The following is a 23,171-nucleotide window of genomic DNA, read 5'->3' on the forward strand; positions in this document are numbered from 1 at the left end:
AATTGTCTAATCATAGATGCTGTTTATAAGTGGAGTATCAATTTTGGTACAAGCCTCATACAAATTGAAATAACCACGAACCATAAACAAATGGGAGAATTTAGATTAAAACAAATGACTAGCTAAATTGTTTCCATCGATTTTAAACAATAATAGCATTGTTGTCACTGTGTCACATGAAAATGACCAACCAACTATCATGACAAATTCATGTGAAAAATTGTTTCAATCAACTAACAAAATAAAGAAAAATTGTAAAGACTTAGAAAATACAATTTTCTTTCACCAAATTGAAGCAAGTGAGATATAATAATAATGTATTAAAGTAGTTGAGTTGTCGTGTCCTCAACATCGTGATATACACAACACCAGGAGGCTATCATGTCATCATCATATACAACTCATCTTGTCCTAGAAAAACGGACAGATAACGTATATGAAATGACACCACCACCCCGATGATGAGTTGGAGCTGGAGGGTCTATCAGTGAAAATCAATTTATTGTAGATGTGAAAATATATAAAGAAATAAGATACCTTTCATGTTATCTAACATATAGAAGGAAAAATCATTTTAGTTTTGGAAAAAAAATTGACTTTTCTTATGGTCCAAGAGCTCGCTGCAAAAAACCTGGCCTATCGAGTTACCGGATGAAGTATTTCTTAAATAATACTACTCACTGTAACTATTAAAAAAATCATTTAGTGCCAGGGCAAATATGGTGCATAACCTTGCTATATTTTTTCTAAGGTACATTTTTTGGACATAAACTGTACCAATCGAGTAACCGCTTGAAACTGATTTTAAAATGTAGTTTCGAGTGAGTAGAAAATAATTATGAACAACTGCCTCGGTCAATCTGGTGCTAACCCCATGGCACGACACATTTTTTAATTTTTTTCTGGTTGTGTTACCGTACCTATCGAGTAACCGCTTCAAACTGTAATTAAATTGAAGTTTAAACATTTCTTATTAAGAAAATATATTAGTGCCACTTCTATTTTGGTGACAAATGCCCGGCACGATACTTTATATTCCTTCAAGTCCCATACTATTGCTCATATAATCTATAACAGATACATTGGGGAATAAATGAATAAACATCTGATGGATAACAATTACAGTAATTTTTAAGTGATTTTTTTTATTTATACGAGTATTTTATAAAGTATCAACATAAAATACAATGAAAGTTCTCTCATATATTTTACTATAAAATTAATTAAAAAACTTAAATATCTAAAAATATACATTGAACTATATATATAGAATTATTATTAAATGTCATCATGATCATCATCATCACTATCGTCATGATCATTGTCACTACTGCCATGATCATCGTCACTTTTATCATAATTATCATCATGGTCACCTTTATTTTCATGATTATCATCGTTATTATCGTCATGGTCACTGTCATTTTTTTTGTTGTAATCATCATTATCATCGTCACAATTATCAATTTCATCAAGCTCTACTTCATCAAATTCTACCATAACAATGTCTTCAACTAAGAGAGGTGTTGGATCACCTTCGAACCAAAGCGGTTCAATTTTATTGTCTTTTACAATTGACTGAGTTAATTGTTGAAATACCATGTATAGACAGTGTTGATTACTCTGTCACATTACACAAACATACATGTCACACATATATAACTGATAATCTCATACTAATACATAGGTACTATAATACATAGTGTTGATGCGCAATTGTTTGTTTTTTTGACGTCACGTAAATAACAAAAGATATTCACTTTTAAATACACACACACACACTCAACTGATATTCCTATATTAATACATACTATAAAATTTGCACCTAATTAACGCCCTCGTGGGTAAACAGTGATGTTTACAAAAAAATGTTTCAATCAAAAGTTTTTTATTTTTTTATAAGCAACATTTTTTACATTTAAACTTTTGTTCTATCTCTAACGGTTTACAAGATGAGTCCTACGGACCCAAGACCCAATTGACCTATGATGCTCATTTACGAACTTGACCTCACTTTTTACGTCCTGAGTACGCTGTAAAAATTTCAGCTCGATATCTTTTTTCGTTTTTGAGTTATCGTGTCCACAGACGGACGGTGATTCTATGAACACCTATACCAAAATTTTTTTCGTAGCATCAATATTTTTAAGCGTTACAAACTTGGGACGAAACTTAATATACTATGTATATTTCATATATACATGGTATAATATATGAGAGAACTTTCATTGTAAGAAATCACTTAAAAATTACTGTAATTGTTATCCATCAGATGTTTATTCATTTATTCCCCAATGTATCTGTTATAGATTATATGAGCAATAGTATGGGACTTGAAGGAATATAAAGTATCGTGCCGGGCATTTGTCACCAAAATAGAAGTGGCACTAATATATTTTCTTAATAAGAAATGTTTAAACTTCAATTTAATTACAGTTTGAAGCGGTTACTCGATAGGTACGGTAACACAACCAGAAAAAAATTAAAAAATGTGTCGTGCCATGGGGTTAGCACCAGATTGACCGAGGCAGTTGTTCATAATTATTTTCTACTCACTCGAAACTACATTTTAAAATCAGTTTCAAGCGGTTACTCGATTGGTACAGTTTATGTCCAAAAAATGTACCTTAGAAAAAATATAGCAAGGTTATGCACCATATTTGCCCTGGCACTAAATGATTTTTTTAATAGTTACAGTGAGTAGTATCATTTAAGAAATACTTCATCCGGTAACTCGATAGGCCAGGTTTTTTGCAGCGAGCTCTTGCTCTATTACCTTTTATTTGAAAATTAATAATGGTAATACTATCATAAAGAAGCTTTTTTCATATGTTTTATTTCACGTTTCCATGCCTATAAATAATAGGCGCGTGTTGATTAAATTTTTTTTATCACTTCAGGTGAAGAATTTTCACTACACGGGCAGAAAAGTGAAGTTGGTTTTTGAAAATCCTTAGAAATAAAATTTCTGATACAAAAAAGAAGATGTAGGTTACTGACGGCAATGTCCGATATCACCATAAGAGACATATAAAACTTTGTTTTGATAAAAGGAGATGGTTAACAATCTTTGAATGCTTATAACTTCTTCGTTTTTTAATTAATTTTAATTTCATTTTATGCGTAATATCGTAAATTCAACATCAGACAATTACCGTATTACATAAAACTGCCCGTTTAGAAATTAAGTTAACAGAACCACAGAAGTATTGGTATATTCTCAAGCAGAAAATGTATTGTTTTTCATATCTAAAACGGGTCATTTATTTTTCCGAACCATTAATGAATCAATTCATGCATAATAAAAATTTTAAATCACCATTGTAAAAAAAAAAAATAATTGACAGTTTTCAGTAAATTAAGCGTATATTTCTTTTGTTTTGTTATTCACGAACGATTGATTAATTTTGTTTTCTATTCATATTTTTAATTAACAAGTATAAAATAATTAATTGGATCTAAAATTTATAGTAAAATTAAAATATCTCACAGGAATTGTATAATTAATTTTGGCAAGAAATTATTTAGTAATTTAATATCAATATTACAATTAAATAAAAATGGTTCATTATGTGTAATATAATTTGTGGGTGTAAAGGTATTTACACCCACTCATATAGGATAACCACGCCCCCTTTAATAAGATCGTCCTTAATGGAAAAATTTATTTTCAAATAAAAATATATGGTCTACTTACTGACAAACAAAATTTAATTGGCATTTTCAAGCTTTACTTTAAATTTTAAACAACTTTTTAAACCTTTAGTTTCAATCCCGTCTTCACTTTAATTTGATATAAATTTTCAGGGGGGATTCAGTTAGAACTTCAGGAAAATTAGACGAAAATTAAGAGTAAAATTTTTCGATATATATAATTTTTTTGAGATATTGATGCCCAATGATATCAGAGAAAATCTCTGTCAGAAGAAATAACCCACCAATGTCATTCAATTCATCACTTTAAATGTATTTGATGGAAAAACTAATTCCGCTTGTTTTAATTTTCTTTATAGGAAAATATTTGAAAACACTTTAATATAGGATTTACATATTAATAACGCAAAGTTTAACAGCTTAAATCTATAAATTTAACATCGTAAGAAGGGGTGTTTAAAACATGATTTTTTGGGAACGTCTTTAACGGATTTCAAATTAAAATGTTTACAATTTCAAGAAAGTAAGAGCAGCGAAAAAATTTTTATATGATTTTTTTGTGACGAAAGTTTTTTAGTCATTTGAAATTTTATTTTTTTGAATCGTTTACAATTTTTTCAATTGTGGATTAATTAATGTTGACATAAATTATATATAAATATAAAAAAAATGTTTACAAATAAAATAAATTGAGACCGATTATTTCATGTGAGATGTTTGTCATTCAGATTATGTAAAACATATAAAATGTGTCTACTCACGCTAATAAAGCTAATATTGTCACAACTAATGAGCTATTATTGTAATAACTTCAACAGTATATCTTTTTTTTTTTTTATAAATAAAACATTCATAACTTTTTTTTTTTGTATGTTTAATAACAGTGAGTTACACATAAAAACGCATAGTGTAGGATAATCGCCCGAGTTCCTGAAACGTATATTTAAAACAAGTAAAAACAAACAATTAACTGAGTTAATTGTTGAAATACCATGTACAGACAGTATTGTCTTGTAAAAAAATATGGCCACTCTTAGATAGCTACACTTTTTAAATATGTCGCACAGAAATAACTGATATTCTCATATAACGCGTACTAAATAATTTGAGTTTAATTTGCGCCCTAACGGGTAAACAGTGATGTTAACGAAAAGACGTTCCAAACAAAAGATTTTTTTAAATGAAGAACATTATTTTTATGTAAACTTTTGTTCTATCTCTAACGGTTTATAAGACCCAATTGACTTCACTTTTTACGTCCTGAGCACGCAATAAAATTTCAGCTTGATACATCTCTTCGTTTTTGACATATCGTGATCATAGACGGACAACCGGAAATGGACTAATTAAGTGATTTTATGAACAACTAGCCCAAAATTATGTTCATAGCATCAATATTTTTAAGCGTTACAAACTTGGGGCTAAATTTAGTATACCTTGATATATTTCAAATATTCATGGTATTCTGGGGGCTTTTGGGGTCGCTGAATTCCAATCTGACCCAAAAAAATGTGAAAATTCAAGATGGTGGCCGGAAAATTAAATTATTAGCTACTAGATTGAAAAGTGTATCAAGAATAAATATATTTTTTGTCTTAAAGAAAAGTGTATCTTCTATTTCTGTTATAAAATCATGAATTAAAAAACCAATTTTATTTGGTACAGTTAGTCCTAATACAATATATATTTACGATAGCACGTATGCTTAAAATAATGGCAATAATTCAAAGATTGAATCAGTTTACGAATTGTGATACAGTTTTAAATGACAGATTGTTATGATGGAATTGCTATCTCAGTGCCAAACACACATACACACACTATGCATACCATAGTATATACATATAGTATATACTACAAATGTCTCTGAAAAGTCTGTCTGTACAACGATCTACTAGCCATAGTTTAACATGCAACTTAAAATAGGCCGATTTTGATAAAATGGTTATTATGACTGATTTGCTAGACTCCAAAACCCATATGAAAAATAAATCATGATTAAGGGGAACAAAGCTTAAAGATACAAAAAAAAACCGCGTAATTTATTTATAAATACAGAAGACCCGCGGTAATCCCAGCCCCTGTCTAATTCGGCACCCCTTGCAATCCGACATAACTATAACGTTAATTATAAAGGAGATGTATTATAAATACATGAATTCTTCATGGCTGAAATTAGAAAATGATTGAAATCTTATGACATTGATATGTAATTTGTCGGATTACAAGGTATTCTTTTTCAAAAAGTTTCGGACTACATGGGGTTTGTAGCAGTACTCTATAGTCCGCCAAATTCGATAACTCGACACTACCTTGCAAAACGTTTGTCGAATTACCACGGTTCTACTGTATATCTTATTGTGCACTATTAAGCATTACTCTAAGAATATTTTGCTACAATTTGAGAAAATTGAGAAGGAACGCTAATAAAAATTGATACATGCATAAAATAGAGAAAGGCATGAATAAAAAATAGATTTATAATAAAGATAAAAATTGTCTATAACCCGGAAATTTTTGCTCTTAATGACTTCAAATTTTCTGAGAATATTTATTTAAAGATCTAGTATCAAGTTCTAGTTTACAAAAATTTAAATTTTGAAGTCATATAGCTCCCAAACGAAATAAGTTTGCCTTTGTATGAATACATGTTGAGTTTAATTATATCTGTTAGCGCGTTGTAAAAGACCTTTTAGAAACCCTGTATAACTATTATATAGTATCGTCCATATACACAAAGTAATTGTGTATTAAAATTAAACATTATTTTAACATTTCTAGTACCCAATTCACAATAGCAAACGTTGCAAAATTTATGTGATTTAATGAATAATAGTCGAGTCGAGTCTTCTATGTTGTTTGGTGCTTGAATTGAATAGAGATAGACCATAGACAGTGTTTGTTATTTGCTCTATCATTTTATATGATCTCTAAACCAATCTCTTGCTTCTCTCTTCTGCATAAATGATCATTTAACCGTGTATTTTATCAGTATCAGTTAAATGTTGTGTTGTTGCATGGTTAACTGATGGCTGATAACGATAACGATTATTTAAGTGATGCTAAGGATTATAATAAATTATTTGAAATTTATTAAAATTTTATTCACTATCTAATTTACTATGTTCAAAGACACTATGTATTTTTTTAAATGTTTTTATTCAAATGCTTGGTGTAAACGGAGCTTCTTTAACATTCATAATTCTTTAACCCCCGATGAAAGCAGAGGGTACTCTGTTAATCAAAATACTCAAAATTTTAATAAATGCTTGGATGAAACAAACTACGCCAAACGGCGAGCTTCAAAATCAAACTGCTTTTAATTTGATTTCTTTTAAACATTAGATTATAAATAACATCCTTGACTTGAAGCCGATAAAAATTGGTTTATATAAATCATAATTCGTTGATCGTATAATTCTGATCATGTTTTTTTTTTGTGCACTAGAAATATTTACTTTTTTCTTGGATAACATTATTTTCTTCTTAATCGAAACGACAATCTTTTCTACAAAAGAATAAGAAAAAATTAAGCTTTTTTGTCTATTTTTATGTGATATATTTCTCAACAATATTTTCTTTTCTGCTATATTTCTCGTTGAAAAAATACACTTGTCACTTATAAATAGGCTTCGTGTAGCGATAGTAATCTTTAAAGGAAACAAAATTTACTGAAGATTTAAAAAAGAAAAAAACATATTCTTTGGGACAATAGGTCGCTCCAAATTGAAATTGACAACTAATGAAAAACCATTTAAAAAGAAAAAAAACTATATTAGATTTGACGCATTGCTGTTGAATTTTAGTTTTTACATAGAATAAAATAAAACACGTTTATTGATTGGCAAAATTGTTTCATTTTGTCTTTAAACGGTAACTATTATCGTTTAAATAAAATTGCAAAGCAATCCGGGGTGAATACGGCCTTTGGAGGGTCAGACATACAACTTCCTGTTATTTAAAGTTAAATTTTAATAAAATCATATATTTTATTTACTGGTGAGGGTTTTGTAGTCTACGGAGAATCAATATATTGTCGTGTAATATAATACCACAGTGAAGGAAGTAATTAAAATCGGTTATCAAATTTATGATTAATTACATATATATTTGATGAAATGTTACTTAGTGTAATGGAAAGAATGGCCGCAACAAATATTTCCGTAATTTATCGGTTCTAAATTTTGGATGAAATTATAAAGTTGTGAAAATATATCAAAATCGATTCTTTCCACTGCGTTGTTTAAATTATATACAATGATAATATAAAGAGTGTGCCCAAATTAACGCAGGATTTGAATGTTTGCCCATTTACGTGGTGTAGCGTTGACAATGAAAAAGCAAAATCTGTGTGACAGCTGGTAGTAGAGTTTTTATTAAAATGTGGGATTCCATGAAAAAAGAACAACTACAGAATTGAAATAGTGATTGAGCTTCAATATAAGGTCTAATATTATTTGATTCTTTTCCATGGAGTTTATCATAGTCTGAGGTTTCTGACAACAAGTTTGTGACCTCTCATTTATGCATAGTGGTCGAGGAAAATTTCGACCAAAAAAGAACGAAAGGTGACGTGAGGACTCGGTAGGAACTATGTTCTTTTCGTTACAAATTATGCTTTATTGAATAACAAGGAATAAAAATATACAAATTAAAAATTCAATCCCAAAAGGCCATCTATGAGCAGTAATATGAAGTTTCCAAAGATCAGAATCACTTAGTTAATAGTTAATTGTACAGTTTTAGTTATTATTACATAGGTGTCGTTTTTTAACTGAAAAGATTTTTTGTTTCCTAGGTTATAGGGTTACATTTTCTTCATACTTTTACAAATTTTTTCGTTTAATTCTCTCAACACACTAATAAATCAGAACGTTAACGTGCGATAAGGAACATACCTCCAAAAACTTCTATTTGTCATCAAATTCTTAAAATTTTACCTGATGTGCTATACATTTTTCGGATATTCGGATAGAAGCTGCAACCCCTTGATTGATACACTTATAAAATATGCAATAACTATCTCTATTAGTTCCAGAACCCCGAAAAAAGATGCTTAATTTTTCCAAAACGTTACATAATGATTATTTAACACTATATCACGAGGTAAATAGATTGCGTGCCTTAGAGAGTAAGTGCCTCAAAATCCTGTTACACAATATAAAGGTAAACACAAATTCATTAATCAAAGAATTTGAATGACGTCTCAATAAATACAAAGAAATGCATATTAGATAGAATATTAATTAAAAAATATCAATTTGATAATCGTGACAACGCGTTAGTTAGGCTTTGTTTACAATTAACAATAGATAGATTGGATATTCGGAATTTTATAATTAATGAAAATTTTAATTAACTATTTAAGTATTATAAAGAAAATGTACAGGAATGTATTAAATGGTATCTTGTCCGTAAATTACCTACTATCCTTTAAAAGCTCACTTTATTTTCATTAAAATATTCAAAACTTTAGAAGAGAAGTAGTAAGGATAGTCTTGTTAGTAAAACCCTTTTACGTAAATTATTTCTAAATAAAAGTTTTTAGTCATCCCATTTCCTTTAATATTTATAGTGCTTTGGTTTACATTTTCACGTAACATAATATATTTAAATACAAAAATAAGCAAATTAAACTCTAATAATATACGAATTAAATTGTGTGTATACAGGTTGTTTAGTTCGATGAATTGTTGATAGATGGCAACAATAATCTAGTTTATTGTGTAACAATATATGGGGCGTTTATGGAGTGCATCCCATGAGTGTGAGAGAATACATACATATGCATACATTAAGCAATGTGTTTAAGAAAGGGATACTATTCTGTGTGACTACTATCATGCAAGAAAAGATACCTATAAGAGTATTTCTTTCTTATACGCATTGCTCAATATATGCATATGTATGTACCACATCCGTGGGATACACCATGCGAAAGTGAGAACTAAACGCATTGTATGTAGTATATACATCGCATCGAATTAGCCGCACCGTTAGATAAAAGTACATATAATACATGTAGATAGATAAGCATGCTGTTCGTTGCGTGCAGAACCGAAGGTACCGCCGAGCTCGGAAAAATTTATAACTTCTAAATACTTTCACTATAATTATTATTAATATGATTTTTCACACAAAAATTGAAAGCGCTCTTAACTTTAAAACCCAAGCGAAGCAGGCGGGTAAAATGCTAGTTATGTTTGTCCGTTTCCGAGTTTAAGGAAAGGAAACTGAAATGACAAGCATGATAACGTAGAACTATTTTGGTCTATAGAAGTTACAAAATTTCCGCGGCACTATATTAGACTTTGCACGCAATGTATACACATTTGGTAAATATTTTATATATAATACATCCTCATACTTCTACTCCGGGAACTGGCGAAAGCGATATAAATTATCTGTAACTATGGGTTTTATTATGTAATTTGATTTACTGGTTGAGGCTAAGGCTACTAACATTAAATCTGGTCCAGAGGTTTCAAGTCACCGACAGAGGTTTCATATAATGAAGGGCGCGAAAATAAAAATTTGTATACGCTAAAATTTTTTCTATCATACCAATGTATTACTGTGTCGTTGCACTGATCTTGAAAAGCGAAATAAAAATAATTGTTCTATTCAAACGAAAACTTTTAAAATGTTGAGCTAATAATACTATTTTGTAGCATGCAAATGTAATAAATTATATCAGATCATGAAATTTTGATTAACCAGATCCCGTTTTAACTTAGTTATTATATAAATGTAGTTTAGTTTGGGATCTATTCGTAGTTTATAAAGCAATAATTATAATTAAATTCGTTCATTTCAATAAATCACTGCATTTCATTTTAATTCATAATTGAATTTAATTTTGCACAAATTTGTGTGTTTTGAATTTGTTACAGAGTGTGTCATGAAATGTATGGAACATGTACTAGTCTGCAGAACAGCACCCTTGTTCTTAAATGATTAATACCAACTTGAAACTTCGTGAGTGACTTCCTTTTGGCGAATCTACCAAACATTCTGTACGACTTTTTTCGAAAGTGCTGCATTTTCAAATGGGCATGATAATGTCATATTTAAGTTATCGGTCTGAAAATGCCACAGGGAATTTGTCGCGCACTATAGTCGTTGACTACTCGATAACCTTGATAATGACCGACGATATCAAGTGGTCATAGAGTCCGATAAATTCTCTGCTGCGTTTTTTCAGATCGATAGCTTAAATATGACGTTATCATGCTCATTTACAAACGCAGCAGTTTCGAAAAAAAACTTACAGAGAAAGCTTGGGATTCAAAAAAAGCACTCACAATGTTTTAAGTAAAAAGAGTCCTGTCCCACGGACTACCTGCCCTTTTGATTGATAAAAAAAATTAGTTACGTGAACTCATATGATATCTATTTAATTATTTTCTACATGCTTAAATAAAACACGCTGTATATTTACTATTATTTTAATTTTATTATACTATTGTTTTAAAACATTTTATAAAAAGAGTTATTAGTTTAATTTTAAAAACATATATTCGCGTTCCCGATTAAAAAAATAATCCTGTTTTATGAAGCTACAGTTGAGTTTAGTTTTCAAATCAAACTATACTCTCGCAATTATTCCGACTATTAATATTTTTAATTAGATTTGACATAATCATTTTTTATATAATGATTTACATGAATTCTCCACCCAGGAGTAAATCTGTTACAAAGTATTAAGCCAATTATCCGTAAACAAAAAACTAATTTTAATCGACCGGGTGCTATGAACAGAAATTTTGTCTGTCGTATATGTTAAGAGAAACACATTGACAACATTAAACGTCAAAAAAGTTGAAGATGTACGGCAGTCTTTTTTTAATCCGTTAATTCACGGCGAGTCTAAAAACTACTTCAGAGAATTACTTTCTTGGTTTTTAAATCACTGCAAGTGGAAACCAGACTTTAGAACTATCCGTTTTTAGTTCACAATTCATCTGTTTTCAATTAATTGCGTTAAATATAGTATATTTCCCGTTTCCGTTCAATATGAGATAATCGATAACAAATCTTAACATCAAATTTAGAAAAAACAAAAAAATTCGTTCAAATAAATATTATTTTAAAATGTACCTGGCACAAAAATTTTCAAAAATTATTAAATAAAGATTGAAATCAAATTGTTGGATTGTGACATAAATTTTAATTTATGAACAGGTGTATCGTCTTATAAATGGCCCGTAATAATCAACCTTCAACTGTTTTCATTTGTACGTACTAACTAACATATACCGCCCCCGTATTCATACTAAAAAACTCGATAAATAATTACAGTTACTAAAAAAAACGAACGCACAAACAGTTTCGTTTGCAAATAATTTACAACCTTACCTACAATAAATATGTCGCCACAATTATTCACATTCTTTGAAATAAAATTTTTTTCTGGAACAAAAAATAAATTTAACGAAATTGTTTGGGTAATTTATAAAAATTTGTTTACAATATTAATGTTATATTTTTTGATGATTGATCACTCATAGGAAAGAAAATTGTATATTATTACCTGCATTATTAGAAGTCCAAAACATTTACAATCGTAATAATTTCGAAATTCCTCCAAATAAAGTCTGTAAAAACAATTTTAAGCTAGAAATACTTTTTACGGGAAAAAACTTTTTTCATCGTATTATTCAGGTCCGTAAACAGGGCGTGAAAGGAGGCACCCCCACCTGCGCATGTGATAGAGCAAAATTAAAATTTTTGGATTTTGATGACGTCATAAAGTTAAAAAATATTTTTATTATAACACAGGCAAATTCGATCCGATCTCATTGGAATTTTTTTTGAAACCCCCTAATTTTGGGTCATTCTTTTCAGTTGTGATGTCAATTTTTCACTAGCTATCACTTATATGCTTAATTCCGGCACCAGTACTCCACATTCTTGAAACCTATTAGAGCTAGGTTAATTTTGATCTCAAATTTGAAAAATATGACCCAAATTTAGTAGGATTACATACTTGACTTACCAAAATTGGATAAAATTTGGATGTGATAGAGCCAAATTAAAATTTTTGGATTTTGATGACGTCATAAAGTTAAAAAATTCAAGTTTTTTTATAACACAGGCAAATTTGATCCGATCTCATTGGAATTTTTTTTTAAATCCACAAATTTTGGGTCATTCTTTTCAGCTGTGATGTCAATTTTTCGCTAGCTATCATTTATATCCTTAATTCCGGTACCAGGACTCCACATTTTTGAAACCTATTAGAGCTAGGTTAATTTTGATCACAAATATGAAAAGTATGACCCAAATTTAGTAGGATTACATACTTGGTTTATCAAAATTGGATAAAATTTGGATGTGATAGAGCAAATTTAAATTTTTTGGATTTTGATGACGTCATTAAGTTAAAAAATTCGATTTTTTGTATAACACCGGCAAATTTGTTCCTATCTTATTGGAATTTTTTTGAATCCCTCTAATTTTGGATCATTCTTTTCAGCTGTGATGTCAGTTTTTCGCTAGTTATCACTAATGTGCTGAATTCCGGGACCAAGACTCCACATTCTTGAAACCTATTAGAGCTAGGTTAATTTTGATTACAAATTTGGAAAATATGACTCAAATTTAGTAGGATTACATACTTGGTTTATCAAAGTTGGAGGCCAAAGGGCTCCCCTTAATAACTTAAAATATTAAAGGAACATTTTTAGAATTTATTACCAAATAATTGATATGTATAATCAAGATAATTTATTAAAAGTTATACTTTAGTTCATTTTAGCACCGCTAGGTAGGTGATTTGATTTCATCAGCAGTCTATAAATTTTAATTTCCTGTAATTAATTATAAAAAATTAAATGTAATGATATTTGAACATTTCAAATTGAACAAATGTGTTGACATTTACACCATTTGAACTGAAACATGTACACACATTTATTGACATAATATGGTAAATGTGGGGGTTTGGGTATGGAATCACGTTGTGTACATTTGTATATGATGTAGATGGTGGCTACAGGATGGATTTAATAGAATACAAAATGCATGTACATTCATAATAATGTAGTACAGAGTGAAACATAAGAGTATGTTATATATACTTTTATGTTTCCATTATTTGATAAAAGTACGTATTATGTTTAATCATAGATATAGAATCATACAGAGTGGCTCATTTTAATCTATTATGGCTAATAGCCCTTTTTGTAGATAACCAATCAAAAAATAAATTGAACAAAAGTTACAGAATTTATGGGGTACATCTTGTTTTGACAACAGATTAGGGACCTACTTCTCCGAACTGCTCTAATAACACTAAAACTAAATTTTTCATCTAAACCATTTTTTTGAAAATCGTCAGGTTTCGGAGGAAATTTTAGTTTTTTTATGAGTAAGTACAAGTTTATGTATTAGACAAGGATACAGGAGAACTTACTGGCAGTCTTCTCTCTCGTTTCTCATATCGCATCCACATACTGGCTAGCGTTCTCTATCTTCATATCTCTATGGCCGAGTTACTGTATGGTGACGTCATCATATTCATTAGAGATACAGCAACTCAGCAGCGTTTTTTAAACCACAATTAAGGGAATTAAAACTTTGTTTCAAAGAATCCAAAATTTGAATGTAAGAAACCGATTTTCGAAAGTATGAAATTACGATAGTCTACTTATCCTTGCAGAACATTCTGTAATCTATGAGCTCTGAGCAGGATATAATATATTGTGTATATACATTTAATGTAAGTTGTAAATGACATATTACATATTTACCTATCATATTTCACTTGGAATCTGTCAATCGATTAGTAAAACATAAACCAGGAGTACATTATTTAGTAACTACAACTACAGCTCGTTACTAGTAATATAGTAGACTTGTGTTTAGTTTTGCTCGAACGCGGAACATCATCGAAACAGAGACACATGTTTGTATGTGTATGTATTTAGTGTCACTCAAAGTCATAGTAAATGAAAATAGGAGGTGGGCAATGTGATTACGGAGAGAACTGAACTAACTACCCCATATTATCCATCCATTAGAGATTTATTTAGTTGATTCATTGTCAATCAATCAATCAAAATTTCTGTTTATGTTATTTCAATTGAAGAATTTTAATACGTGACATACATTCAGTGAACTCCTAGATCAATTTTTGTATTATATAAATATGTATTTCGATTATTAAGTAGTCATCATCAGTATAAGTCAGCTATAAATAATCAAAGGTATTCGTTGATAATTTGGTGACATCACTCGAATATTTTGGCGTGTCTACAATTGATACTTTTCAAGTATCTGACAAATTGTGGCCAATGAGAGTGGATCGAGATACTCTTTGGCCAATTAGATAAGTTATCACTTGATTTTGACACATGAAATAAAAACTTCAAATCCAAATTGAAAAATAAATAATAACAGAGAAAACTTAACAAAAAATCTGAAACCATATAATTTTTCAATTTCAAATTCGAAACTAGTTAAAATCTTTCTTGGATTCGTATTGGATTGGTATTGGCGGTTATTTATAAAAACAATATAACTAGTTAGTATTTGGGTCAGTCTTATTGATTTTATTTCTCCTTGTTTTAAATAAAAACTTATCACTTAATAATTGTAAAAATAATAATAACTTTTTCTGTCAATCAATATTTTTATTCTAATTATACTGCGCTGTACCTATAATCGTGTCTATTGAATATTTAATGAAGTAATAACAACTCACCCACTCACCCTAGCAAATTAATTTAGTTGCAGCTACAATAGCTACTTGAAAAATGAACATTATAAAGTTCAAGAACTAAAACCCCGACGACTGCAAAAGATATTAATTCCACGATTCGTGAGTTAAATTCGCAAAAAAAATAAATTCAGCAAGCCATAAAAATGATTAAAACACACATCAAATAAAAATATAAAAGTAAATATAAAAATGGACTCTTATTTTAACTTGATATGTGCTCGTCTATGAAAAAATTAAAACAAATCTAAATATTTATGGTAATTAAAAATACTTATTACATTTTGTATAAGACTGACTGACACTGACTGTATAATTAAAAAAAATTGTATATAAAACGATAAACATGTAATGCTTTAGCCAACGATATTGTTCAATCTTAAAATGTCATCTTCACGGTATAATAATTTTTTTTTTAGAAATATGATTTCATTCATAAAGATTATTTACCGATTATTTTTAATTTTAGAATTCTAATAAAAATAACATCAACGATTTTTTGAGTAAAAAATATTTTAATAATGCTTTTTTAACCTTAAACCTTTATAATTTTGTTCCCTTTTCATTTTAAACCGTTGAATTGTATCAATTACATAAGCCGCAGTATATAATTAAAATTGTACCGGAGCAATTCTAGAAGAAGTGGTATTTTTATCCGTTGGACTTTGAATATAGGTACACTGGCTTTGGTTCGAAAGGCAAGGCGCGTCATAGCTTCTTGCAAATAATACAAGTTTGGTATGTAAATGGATGATTTTAAAAAATTTGTACCATTTAATGAAACTGACGAACTTATGTATGTTCGAGATGATGAGATTATGTAGGGATTACAAATGTTTCTCTATTATAATCCGCAAAGAAATATGTATATTTTTATCTTAAATTCACTATTCATAAGGTTGTGTTGTCTTACAATAAAAAATGGGTGGAATTAGTTTTAGATATATTAATTATATTTAAAAAACACCAGGTAACACTCATGGCTATTCGTTCTAACACAGCTCCATTACTGAAATCATTAAAATAACATAAATAAAGGAAAAACAAAAAAGCATTTTTGAAATAAAGAGAATAATAATATGCTATAAAATTTTATTAATATTCTAACATTATTCAGAAAAAATTGTATTTAAAAGAAAATGATTTTTAATGATCATGACAATGATATACCAAGAGCCAACCTGTAAAATTTTGACCGTACGTTGGACAGAAGACGTACGATGTAGTTCGTTGCTTGGCCGAGTACCTATGTAATCATTCTGTATCGGTGGGTAACAACTACACTGTCTGCGTCAGGTTATTGTCAGTTTCAAACAATAGATGCTTTGTCGGTATCACACAAGTATACAAGCAATAAACATGTTTTACTAAAAAGTGAAAGCGATCACCAGATTTTTACTCTTAATGAGTAAACTATTTCGGTTGTTAAAGATCTACACGAAAAATGTAGGTAGTGGCTCTTAGTGTATAATATTGCTGTAGAATTTTTCAATAAAATTATTATACTTACATTTTTCTTTCAATTTGCTTTAATGATGATTTTGTATTTGTATACAAATTGAACTGTTTGTTATTTAACAAATATCAATTTGTATTCATATTCGTCATCAAATTTTATTGTGTTACTGTTACTAAGTTCTTAAAATGAATATTTTATTTTTTCATGTGGTTTTTTTTCCAAACAAACTTTTTGTATTTGAAATCAATAAAAAAATTTTAGAAATATTCTTTAAGCATTCTGTATACTTTTTCACCGATCCCCGTATTATACTTGAACGAGGACAAAGTTATGGGGTGCAAATAATATCATGATTCCAAAGAAAATTATGCATTACTACTCCTGTTATCGATTTTTCATCTATTATGTAGAAATATATTTTTAAAACAATATTCATTACTCTAATGAAATATAAAAGTCAGCTTCTCATCTGATAAGCTTTGCTAAAAGCGTGTCGCGTTGATAAAAAACAGCAACACCCCTAAAAGAAATAAATAAATTTAAAAAATAAATTATATTATTTGTCATATTTATAACGAACGCTACACATAAAATAAGTATAAATATAAAGAACGGTCACAAAATTATTTATTTATAAAATATAAAAAAGTACAAGTATTCACGTGATGCTTACTTTTAAATAGAGTGTTGAGTGTAGAGCAGGGCAAATGTAGCTCAGAGAAGTCCCTCAAACTTCTGTATCTAACATCCTAGTAAGACAGTGACAACCAAATATACGAGTAAAACAGAGAGGCAACATTTTTTTTCTACCTATCTCATCAGACCTCCACAATCTTGAAACCTAATAGAGCTAGGTTAATTTTGATCATAAATTTGAAAAGTATGGCCCAAATTTAGTAGGATTACATACTTGGTTTATCAAAATTGGATAAAATTTGGATGTGATAGAGCAAAATTAAATTTTTTGGATTCTGATGACGTCATAAAGTTCAAAAATTCTATTTTTTTGATAACACAGGCAATTTTTATCCGATCTTATTGGAATTTTTAGGTTAATTTTGATCATAAATTTGAAAAGTATGGCCCAAATTTAGTAGGATTACATACTTGGTTTATCAAAATTGGATTAAATTTGGATGTGATAGAACAAAATTAAATTTTTTGGATTCTGATGACGTCATAAAGTTCAAAAATTCGATTTTTTTGGTAACACAGGCAATTGTTATTCGATCTTCTTGGAATTTTTTTTGAAACCAACTAATTTTGGGTCATTATTTTCAGCTGTGATGTCAGTTTTTCGCTAGCTATCACATATGTGCCTAATTCCAGGACCAGACCTCTTTAAGAGAATTTGAGATAGATAGAAGAGTCCTATACCCGTTTCGTTTCTTTCTTCTATGAGCAATACGGACTTGGTATAAAGAGACAATAATAAAGTTTATGGAACACAAACTGACGTAGACCAGGCATGGGCGAGTTATTTTAAGTCAAAGTCACCATTGATGTAACTTTATTGTGTCCCATAAACTTTATTGTGTGTTTGTTTATCCAAATCCGCATTGCTCAAAGAGATGGAAGCGAGATGGGTATACGAGTCTTCTACCTATCTCAGTTTCTCTTATAGTAATGAGATGTTGTCTTTATGTCTTACTCGTATTTTTGGTTCACACTATGTATTTTAAATATAGAAGTATGAGGGACTTCTCTAATCCATGTTTGCCCATGCCTGGTGTAGAGTTACGTTTCTCCATACAGTTAGTTCAGTTCTATGGAGGTCGTCGTAACCTTTTCAAAGAAATAAATTTACAATCTTTATAGTTTGTGATATAAATTTTTATCCTTTGTGTTAATAATAAAATATTAACACCAATTTGATATTATGTTTGCTTGGTTATAGTATAATACTTACGTTTATATTTACTGTAAATGTAAATGAATTTTTTTAATGAGTCAACGCGAGATATGCAAATTATTCGAGCATACAATTAAATTAATTTGAATAAATTCAATTATCTAAATTTTTATGTGAGGTAAAATGAAGTGCTTTCGTCTCCACTAATTGTCAGGCGTCGTTTATATATTCAAAATGCACGTTTTTGGTAAATTTTCTCACACAACTCGAAGAAGAATTAAAGTTCAGCTAGGCTAGGTTAGGTTAGGTTAGAGTGGCTGTCCTGGGGTGAGACACACTTAGATCATAGGGTTGTTGTGATATCGAAAAAGGGTTGGCTCATTCTCGGCCACTACTCCTTGAATCATTTGGAGCTGTTTAAGAACAGCAGGAGATCTTTGACGTCGACGGACTTTAGGTTAGAGAGGTCATCAAAGAGAGGCTGGCTCAAGTAAGTCCATCTCATGGCAAGAGCTGGGCAGCGAACATTTTTAAGCATTAATTCACTTTTTCAGGAACTAACTACCTTATGGGTATTTCTAGCATGGTATTTGCAGTTCCTAAAGCAATGGTGTTAAATTTTTTTTCGACAGTATTTAACAAGAATTTAAATTTGAGGACTTTATAGGGCTTACTGTTAAATCCCAGAAATGTATTTTTTAGAATGAATAAAAGTTGAATTATTGATAACAACAAGAAAATGATTTTTATTAAAAAAAAAGTTTTCATAACATTTAAAAACAAAAAATCAACTCAAAGCGGAAGAATTGTAACAATAATAAAACAACCTACCCGAAAATTAGTACGAACAAAGCGGTTGTAAAAAATAATAAAATTGGTTGGAAAGTTTTATACTCCCAACGGTATTCGAAATAGAAAAATAAAATTTTCCAAAAATAACCTCGCTACGCTATAAATATAACCTATAATATGAATATGTGTGTACCTCCCACTCGATATAAATAATACGTTCTCGAAATGAATCCGAAAATTAACTTCAGATTAAGTAAGTGTGGTGTTATCATTGTATGTGATCAAAAGCGCACAGGCAGAAGGAGCAGACAGACTTTGGGGGTTGTGTGGTGAAGTATGATGCACAAACAACACACCAGTCACATTTCTAGGTATTATTCGACATGCAATGTTGCGTGTTAGCATGTGAATGAGTCTGTGGGGTGAGGGTGTGTGCAGTGTGTTTGTAACAAAACAATACATCACACACCTAGAATCACCTTTCTCTCGACGACTTCGAATGTTTTTATACCATGTATATGAAATATACCAAGGTATACTAAGTTTAGTCCCAAGTTTGTAACGCTTAAAAATATTAACCCATATCCGGTTGTCCGTCCGTCTGTCATCACGATAACTCAAATACGAAAAGAGATATCAATTTGAAATTTGTACGGCGTGCTCAGGTCGTAAAAAGTGAGGTGGAATTCGTAAATGAGCAACATAGGTCAATTGGGTCTTGGTTCCGTAGGACCCATCATGTTAACCGTTAGAGATAGAAGAAAAGTTTAAATGTAAGAAATGTTCCTTATAAAAAAACAAATTAGGTTCGAATATTGTATAGTATGTATTATATGAAAATATCAGTCATGTGTAGGTGACATGTATGTATGGCTGGCTATCTCTCTTTACTTTCATGATGTGGTACTAACATGACTGTCTATACATGGTATTTCAACAATTAACTTAATCAATTGTCTGTTTTCGCTTGTTAGTTCTATTACTTAGTTGTTACCCCATTCCCTGTAGTGGTGACCCCCTATGTAAGAGGTCAGTGCCAACCTATTTTTTATGTTATCAAATATCATTAGAAGAAGTATATATAATACAGTTTTACACTTTACCTTTATTAAAGACAATAAATAAACATTTTATGTTTTAACCATAAATTGTTGAGAAATTGTTCGAGCAATCAGTAAAAATTACTTTATTAAATTTTTAATCAAACTGCATGTGCCCAATAAAAAATGATTTCATTGAGCTTCAGGCGCGAATCCAGCCCTTGAAAAAGGTTGTGATCACCCGGAAACCAGGCAAGTGCAAGTCGGATTATGAACTCACTCATCGATTCATTCTTTTCGAAAATAGTTTTGCCTATGAAACTCGCAGATATTGCAACTTTCTATAGGTCCAATCATTAAATTAATCTGATTTTTATACTTTTTGGATCAAAATTACCCCATACACCGAGTTTCATCTAATTCTAAAACAAAATTTATTTTTGCGTTTTTCTCGATTTTTACAAAGGGATACACCTTAAAAAAATTGCAAAAATTCGAAAAATTTTTTTAACCTCCAATTTCGATAAAACTCAGTATATGAGGTAATTTTGACCCAAAAAGTACAAAAATCGGGTTCATTTGATCACTAGTCGAATAATTTTTGAGATACGGACTAAAATCGATCCAAATATTGAGATATCTCAGAGACTCTGCATCCAATCATCAAATAAACCCGATTTTTATAATTTTTGGATCAAAATTACCCCATAAACCGAGTTTCATCAAATTCCAAAACAAAATTTATTTTTGCGATTTTCTCGATTTTTACAAAAGGGTACCCCTTAAAAAAAATAGCAAAAAATCGAAAAATTTTTGTTACCTCCAATTTCGATAAAACTCAGTATATAAGGTAATTTTGACCCAAAAAGTACAAAAATCGGGTTCATTTGATGACTGTTCGAATAGTTTTTGAGATACGGACTAAAATCGATCCAAATATTGCGGTATCTCAGACACTCTGCATCCAATCATTAAAATTACCCCATAATAATTAAAAGTATAAAAATAATAAATTTTTATACTTTTTAAGTAAAAATTACCCCAAATCTTCTTCTTTGGAATATAAAATACAATACAGTTTAAATAAAGTAATTATGTTCTCAAGAATCACATTTTATCATTAATCAGTATTTTGATTTTATTATTTTTTTTGCTGATTTCTTAAACAGTTCTAAGAATAAAATTTTATTATGTTTTTATTATTATTTTTTGTTAACTTTTCAATAATATTCTTCTTTTCATCATGCTAAAGTTTTGTCTACGTGATCAAAAAAATTTCGTAAGGTTAGAAATAAAATAAACTAATTTTTATCAGAGTAAATAACAAACAATTGATAGTTTACAAAAAGTTCGAACGAATCAAATATTATTGACATACATTTTTACAAATGTATCTTTTTTTTATAACCAAATTCAAAACTTAATGATAAAACTTCGGCAAAACAATTTGTTTCTTGTATTTACATCAAGCAGTAATTACCTGCCCGGAAAAGTTCATTTCATTTATTAAATAATGAAATGTGGCATTTTAAAACCATTAGAAAACAAACAAATCGAAATAGTTTAAAGTTTTAGATTTGTATTATAAAAATTGTTTTGTGAAAATGCGATTCATTATTTTGTAAAAGAACTGAATTTATTTGTATCACCGAAAAAAAAGACAAAACTTTTTATATTTAGACGTTCTTCGAATTGATTTTCTTCTAGTTTAGAAGCATGTGAACTAAAAAGAGAAAGATTGTTTGTGTATTTTTAATATATTTGTTGAGGTTTGCGATATAAAAGCCAATTCGTCATACAAAATATACAAGCTTGATTTATCATACGCCATAGATGGATCGTGTGATGTCATCGTATACTTTCATATATGATTTATCCTAATAACAATGTTTTCAAATAAATCAGTCTGGCATTCAAAATTCAAAAAAAAAAAAATGGACAAAAACTGTTTCGATTAAATCAAAACCAAGACATTAATTTCTATTTTTAATTTTTATTACTATTTTTAATGAAATTTTTTTTTTGCTACGGAATTCTTAAAAGAAAACTCGAAATCTAGATATAAACATTAAACGAAATAAAAAAAATATCATTGGATATTTACATAAACGTTATGAATTGGCGGCTGAATTGACTGGCTATATAATCAGTAGACAGTCTTTGAACCCCATTCCATTCGTTTCGAAGTTTGTTGAATCGGTTCGAATAAAAGTGAATGTTTTTTTTTACTAAAAATAATAATATTATTTATTCTCGTACATTAAGAATATTTATACTTATTCAATACTTGACTGTAACCAATAACCTATGCTTAAAGGAGACAAAAAAATTGTCTATGGATTCACGTATAGTAAAAGCTCTAAATATAACATACAGTAAAATCTCTCATAAAAAATTATCTTTAATTTCATTATTTACAAAAGATAAATGGGCAAATGTTATTATTTAATCAAATACAATCTCATTATTAATTCATTACATCATCTATTTTTTGTAAGCAGCGCTGTTTGAGAAGATAGAAGATACTCATCATATTATGGCTTGAATAATTTCTTGACAACTGCTCGAAACAAAAGCAGATCGTCAAAATGGTCTATTGTAATTATTTTACGTGGGAAAATTATTAAAGAATTTTTGTTCTTCCATAAAGAA

At 29.4% G+C, this 23,171-nt stretch overlaps 1 protein-coding gene across 4 annotated transcripts in view; it reads left to right on the top strand.

Moving 5' to 3' along the window:
* LOC123294168 (pumilio homolog 2-like) overlaps window positions 1–23,171 on the top strand; it is a 396,258-nt gene that overhangs the window by 158,322 nt on the left and 214,765 nt on the right. The gene's annotated exons all lie outside the window — the stretch shown is intronic.

Source organism: Chrysoperla carnea, chromosome 2 (assembly GCF_905475395.1).
Source record: "Chrysoperla carnea chromosome 2, inChrCarn1.1, whole genome shotgun sequence".
Classification (NCBI taxonomy): Eukaryota; Metazoa; Arthropoda; class Insecta; order Neuroptera; family Chrysopidae; genus Chrysoperla; species Chrysoperla carnea.